The sequence below is a fragment of the Centroberyx gerrardi genome, chromosome 18, assembly GCF_048128805.1.
Source record: "Centroberyx gerrardi isolate f3 chromosome 18, fCenGer3.hap1.cur.20231027, whole genome shotgun sequence".
NCBI classification, from domain to species: Eukaryota; Metazoa; Chordata; class Actinopteri; order Beryciformes; family Berycidae; genus Centroberyx; species Centroberyx gerrardi.
This window is the reverse complement of record NC_136014.1, coordinates 848,648-855,000: the sequence shown is the minus strand read 5'-3', so window position 1 is coordinate 855,000 and position 6,353 is coordinate 848,648.

Here is a 6,353-nt window from a genome sequence, read left to right as displayed (position 1 = left end):
GGAAACGTCTGGGCGTCGATGCAGAGGTCGCGACCATCATGACTCTTGAAGAAAAAAAGGTAGCCCATCTCATCCTGCATGGACTCCATCATCTTCCTGCCCTCTGCTGCTGTGATTACCTTGCCATGATAATCACAGATGATGGAGCCCTTGGCAAAGGATTTGGTGGCAACAACTCCTGTGGTCAAAAGAAGGTGACATTAGTATGTGAATATGTGAATTTACAGAGAAAACAGGAAAGCAAAGGCAAACAAACACAAGCTTCTTTGAGCGGAAATGTTACAGCAATGTGTGCCAAACAGTGTGTTTAGGGATTAAATGTGCTTGTCCATTATAGGATTACAATTATCTCAGTGTTTGACTGCTGGATTAATGATCTCCTGCTCACAAGACATTTTTACATACCTTTCCCTTTGTTGCCACCGAAATCCTTGATGGCCAGGCCTGTCCACCTCTGCCTTGTGACACTCCCGATGATGCGTGGATCACTCTCACACTGCACCCTGTTGGCTGGCTTCCACTTGGCCACAATGTCCTCAGGACGGGGATGGTTGGCAGTCCACCCCTCGGCCCTGATGACCTTTGTGTCTTGTACATTGGGCTGTCAAAGAGAGAAAATTTAAATTTAAATTCTTGTCCACACTTGTGAATTCTAAGATAAGATATGAATGAAGTTAATACTTGAGAAATTATTGATGGAGCCTTTGGTCAAAACAGTGAAGAAATGGACCAGCGAGGCAAAGCAGCAACTGATTCTGATTCTGGTGTTACAGTTATTCATGGTGAGTTTTTTCAGCCTGTTAGAGAACTTACTGCAGCCTCCTCCTCGGTGAGGGCAAATGTCGCAATCTGCATTGTGGCCGTTTTATGTTGGCTGACCCCCACACAGACTCGTCCATCAACGCGCTTCTGGTCGAGCCACTCTGACGTCTGGAAAACAATGAAGGACACCGTGGGAATTAATGACATGAACAAAGTAACCCTGTTCTATTTGAATCTGGACATGCAATATTTTCTACTGACTACATGCAATACTTTGTACCAACTGAGGAAACACTGAGGGGGAAAAGTACTTACTGTCAATCCCTCCACTGCTCCGGGTCTCTGGAAATGTTTTAGGATCAGGATGGCTTCGCAGTGGTAGCGGAACAGCGTCTTCTCCTCTTCTTCCACATGCTGGTGCTGCAGGAGCCTCCCGTAGATGCCCAGCATGTCCTTGTTTGACTCGCGGAGGACTCTCTGGCAGTCATGGAGAGTCACCTGGCCATGAATGAAGCGGTCGTACCTAGAATGATAAGATAAAACAAAACACCAATGAGGAGGAGAGCTAGAGATTTTTCTGTATCACATAATCCTGGCAGCCTTCCAAGTACTATCCACATGAGAGAAGTCATTAAAGGAAAGGTAGAGCAGGGAGATTAACAACTCACCTTTTTTGGCATGTGGCTTTGCTGAGGGCCTTTGCCACTGGCTTCCTCAAGGTGTTGAGCAGCTCAATGTATGCCTGACACTTCCTGTGGAAGTCTGGGTCCGCTGCAGCCAAATCCAGGCGTGTCTTGAGATACTGGACACACCGGATCATGTTCTTTATGTAGTTGATGATGGTGGATGGACTCATCTGCACTACTCTCAGCCTGTTAAGGAAGTCTTGGGTTTCCGTGCTCTTCAGGAGAAAGTCCATGCTCACCTCATTCCCGCTCGGCTGGATGTACCTGAGCATCCTGGAGACATTGTCTACCTGTGATGAAAGAGGAAGAGAAGAAGTGTGAATTGCTACAGAGCTGCAGTCTGTGTGTGTATGGGGGTGTGTGCGCGTGTCAATGAGCCTGTTGTCACACTATAGAGATGCTAATAAGTCTACAGGCTGCAAAGAGCAACACAGAGAGCAGAATACTATAGTGTAAGATGTAAATAAGAATTTGTTCTTAATGACTTGCCTGGTTAAATAAAGGTTAAATAAATAAATAAAATGTGGTTAGATCTTACCTCCTGTTGGCAGTTTGGGACTAGCAGAGAGGTAGTCAGGTACTGCTTGAACCCCGTCAAAATTGCAGCTTCACGTGGGAACTTTTCATAAAGTCCCATCTGCTGCATTTTGACCCTCAGGGTTGTCTGGTACTGGGCCGTGTCCCTGAGAAAATACAGAGAAAATTAGCTCAAAGGAACTTACAGATGTTCACAGCCAAAGATCATTGATTGAACTTGTGTGTGTTGAGTGAGGTGATGAACTTACTTTTGCCATGTTGGGTCACTTGGACCAGCATCCTCACTGGAATCAGTGCCGGGGGTCTCTTCAGCGCCTCTACGGTCTTCTTCTGTGCTGCCACTGGCCGGGATGGGGGCTTGCTCGGCAGCAGCTGAAGTTGATGGTTGCTCGTCGCTGGGTTCAATGTCTGCGTCCATGGGGGCATTGAGGACGAAGAAGTTTCTTCTACGAAGATCTTCAAGAAGAGCCAGTCTGGAAGGCCTGTGGGGGTACCGCCTGCACATCTCGGCGTAGTCCCAGGTTCTGCCTTGGCGGGTCCAATCCTTCATCGACTTCTTGGCCCTCTGCAGCTCTGCCTGCCTCTCCACAACTGTGTTGCGCTTCATGCAGACCCTGGCCAGGTGGGCAGACAGTACTTCCTGGGGTTTCTCGCACAGCAGGCAGTGGATGATGCGGCGATCCGAGCTGTGAGAGAGAAAGAGAGAAAGTAGACAGTCAGTGAAACCACCCCTGACTTATTTTAAGAAATCTTTTCAAGTGAATATCACTTACTGCACTGGCAGCCACATTTGCATGTTTCAAGCAAAATACAATTCAACTAGTGAAAACAAATTGGTACTTACTTTGCAGCCTGTCCTGCCATTGTCCTCAGAAAAGTCTTTTTCACAAAAAGAAGAAAAAAAAAACAAAGCTCTTGGGAAGAGAGAAAGCAAGAAAATAAACAAAAAAAGAATAGAAATAGAAATAGCAGGCGAAAAAAATCCTTTTAAAAAAGCAAGAAACTTCAAAAAAGAGTTTTCTTCAGAAGTCTACAGGTTCGATGAAATTCTCTTCCAAAATGGCAAAGAGGTGGTGTGTGTGATCAGAATTGAAAACACACTGATGCAGTGGAGTTTACCTGCAGTATTTATCCTCCATGATGATGCCATAGGCCCATTAGCTTGATTGTGGCCTATCAAAGGTGGGAGGAGTTTGTGACTCATCATGTGAATGGGGCTTCCCCCACAATGTTGTCAACCTGTAAATGAGTGCTAATTAATATATTCAGAGGTGAATAGTGTAGGTGATGTTCCAAATTTAGGTGTGACCTAATTGGAGAGGGCTGGAGCCTAGGAACATTCAGTGTTCGATATGAGGCACTGGAATTAGGGAGAGGAGACGGCAGATCCCACAAAAAGGAGATTTATTGTGGCTTGGTCATTCCCTTTAAAGTCATTAAGTGTTTCTATTCAGTGCTTCAACAGCGTCCCCCCCGTCTTCAGGAGAGTTGATATGTTTCTGTTGCTGTGTAGTTCCTCTTCCAAATCGGCCAACACTGAGGTTTCCCACGTAAAAGGGGAAATACATCTTCGGCTCTTTCTCATCCTCACGTTTGTCTCTTGGGACTGGGCTTTCTGGGTGTGTGTTCTGCAGAGTGGGTCAGGTTTGGGCAACTAATTTCATCTGAGCTGGTGTGCGACTGTTCTAACATCTTTTATGAAAACAAGGCAGGGTCAAGTGTGAATGGGGCTTCCCCCACAATGTTGTCAACCTGTAGATGAGTGCTAATTAATATATTCAGAGGTGAATAGTTTAGGTGATGAGTGCTAAGTCTCCACTTGACTTCCAATATTGCTATCTTAATGAGGCTATCTAAAAACAGATTCAAAAGGTAAGAGGAGTGTAAATTATGTTTCACAATGTGTAGATTTCAATCTTTGTGTGAAACTGAGTAAAAGTTTATGCTGAATTTGAGCAGCTGTTCTGATTTTGGTTTAGACTATATGGTGACATTGTTGAAAATCCGGGTAATTTCTCCTGCATTCAGCACATAGGTTGTTTGCTACCAGACTCTCAACATTTCGAAACCACTCCTGTGATTGTTTTTCACATGGAGGCTTTTTTTCTCTGTACATCAAATTAAGGCTTAGATAGTTTAACAGTTGTGATAGTTGCACATCACAGTGTAGATAGATTACATTCTCTTCTTTCCAACAAGCTCAGGCATTCAATGCCAGCACAAACTGGCTGCTTAACAGAAGCTAACTCATTCATCTGCTCACATCATGAGGCTATCTAAAAACAGACTCCAAAGGTAAAAGGAGTGTAAATTATGTTTCACAATGTGTAGATTTCAATCTTTGTGTGAAACTGAGTAAAAGTTTGTGTTGAATTTGAGCAGCTGTTCTGATATTGCTTTAGACTATATGATCAGATTGTTGAAAATCCGGGTAATTTCTCCTGCATTCAGCACATAGGTTGTTTGCTCCCAGAGTCTCAACATTTTGAAACCACTCCTGTGATTGTTTTTCACATGGAGGCTGTTCTAACATCTTTTATGACAACAAGGCAGGGTCAAGTGTGAATGGGACTTCCCCCACAATGTTGTCAACCTGTAAATGAGTGCTAATTAATATATTCAGAGGTGAATAGTGTAGGTGATGAGTGCTAAGTTTCCACTTGACTTCCAATATTGCTATCTTAATGAGGCTATCTAAAAACAGATTCCAAAGGTAAGAGGAGTGTAAAATATGCTTCATAATGTGTAGATTTCAATCTTTGTGTGAAACTGAGTACAAGTTTGTGTTGAATTTGAGCAGCTGTTCTGATATTGGTTTAGACTATTGTTGAATATTCGGGTAATTTCTCCTGCATTCAGCACTTAGGCTGTTTGCTCCCAGAGTCTCAACATTTTGAAACCGCTCCTGTGATAGTTTTTCCCATGGAGGCTTTTTTTCTCTGTACATCAAATTAAGGCTTAGATAGTTCAACAGTTGTGATAGTTGCACATCACAGTGTAGATAGATTACATTATCTTCTTTCCAACAAGCTCAGGCATTCAATGCCAGCACAACCTGGCTGGTTAACAGAAGCTAACTCATTCATCTGCTTACATCATGAGGCTATCTAAAAACAGACTCCAAAGGTAAAAGGAGAGTAAATTGTGTTTCACAATGTGTAGATTTCAATCTTTGTGTTTTTGAGCAGCTGTTCTGTGTGAATGGGGCTTCCCCCACAATTTTGTCAACCTGTAGATGAGTGCTAATTAATATATTCAGAGGTGAATAGTTTAGGTGATGAGTGCTAAGTCTCCACTTGACTTCCAATATTGCTATCTTAATGAGGCTATCTAAAAACAGATTCAAAAGGTAAGAGGAGTGTAAATTATGTTTCACAATGTGTAGATTTCAATCTTTGTGTGAAACTGAGTAAAAGTTTGTGCTGAATTTGAGCAGCTGTTCTGATTTTGGTTTAGACTATATGATCACATTGTTGAAAATCCGGGTAATTTCTCCTGCATTCAGCACATAGGTTGTTTGCTCCCACAGTCTCAACATTTTGAAACCACTCCTGTGATTGTTTTTCACATGGAGGCTGTTCTAACATCTTTTATGACAACAAGGCAGGGTCAAGTGTGAATTGGGACGGTGACGTCGACGACCAGTGCCCGGTTGTCCCTCAGCAGGACCAAGTCAGGCACCAATGTCTTGCCAGCCGTTGTCAGGAGTCTCGGTTCACTGTGTACTTCCCAACCAAGCTGATTGGCCTCCCCTGAAAGTAAAGCACAAATCTTATTGTGTCTTTTCATCCTATTGGGTTTTGTAGCTCGGCAAGACCCAAGGATGTGCCTGACCGTCTCTTTGTAGGCCCCACAAAGCCTACATGTGGTATCAAGAGCGACCGAACCTCTCCCCCTTGCTAGGAAGGTTTTGGTCGGAAATGTGTTCGTACTAAGCTTGAGAGCCAGGATGAAGTGAACTTCTGGCATATTGTGCCGTTGGGGATCTTGCAGCCAGCAATTGCTCGTGGTGTCTTCCTCAAACACCTCAATGCCCTCCCCTTGGGTCTTTTTTTTTTTTCATTTGTCTTATCAAATTCAAGCTTTCTCCATTCAAGCTGAAGTTTGGAGTTCTCCCAAAATGGAGCTCTTGAAAGATCTTGACTTTGTGAGGGTGGGTTGTCTTCACATCCACCCGCTGACTTCCAGAGTTTTTTGAAGACACAGGGTCTAATGGCCTCTCTTGCCGCAGATCTCGTGCAGTCATCATCTGATGTGCACAGACCCAGAATTCGATTGACCTGCACCTTGGGTATGTGTTTGGACAGCTTACTTATACCCAAACCACCGTTTCGCCATCTGGAATAAATCAGACCATCAGAGACAGAC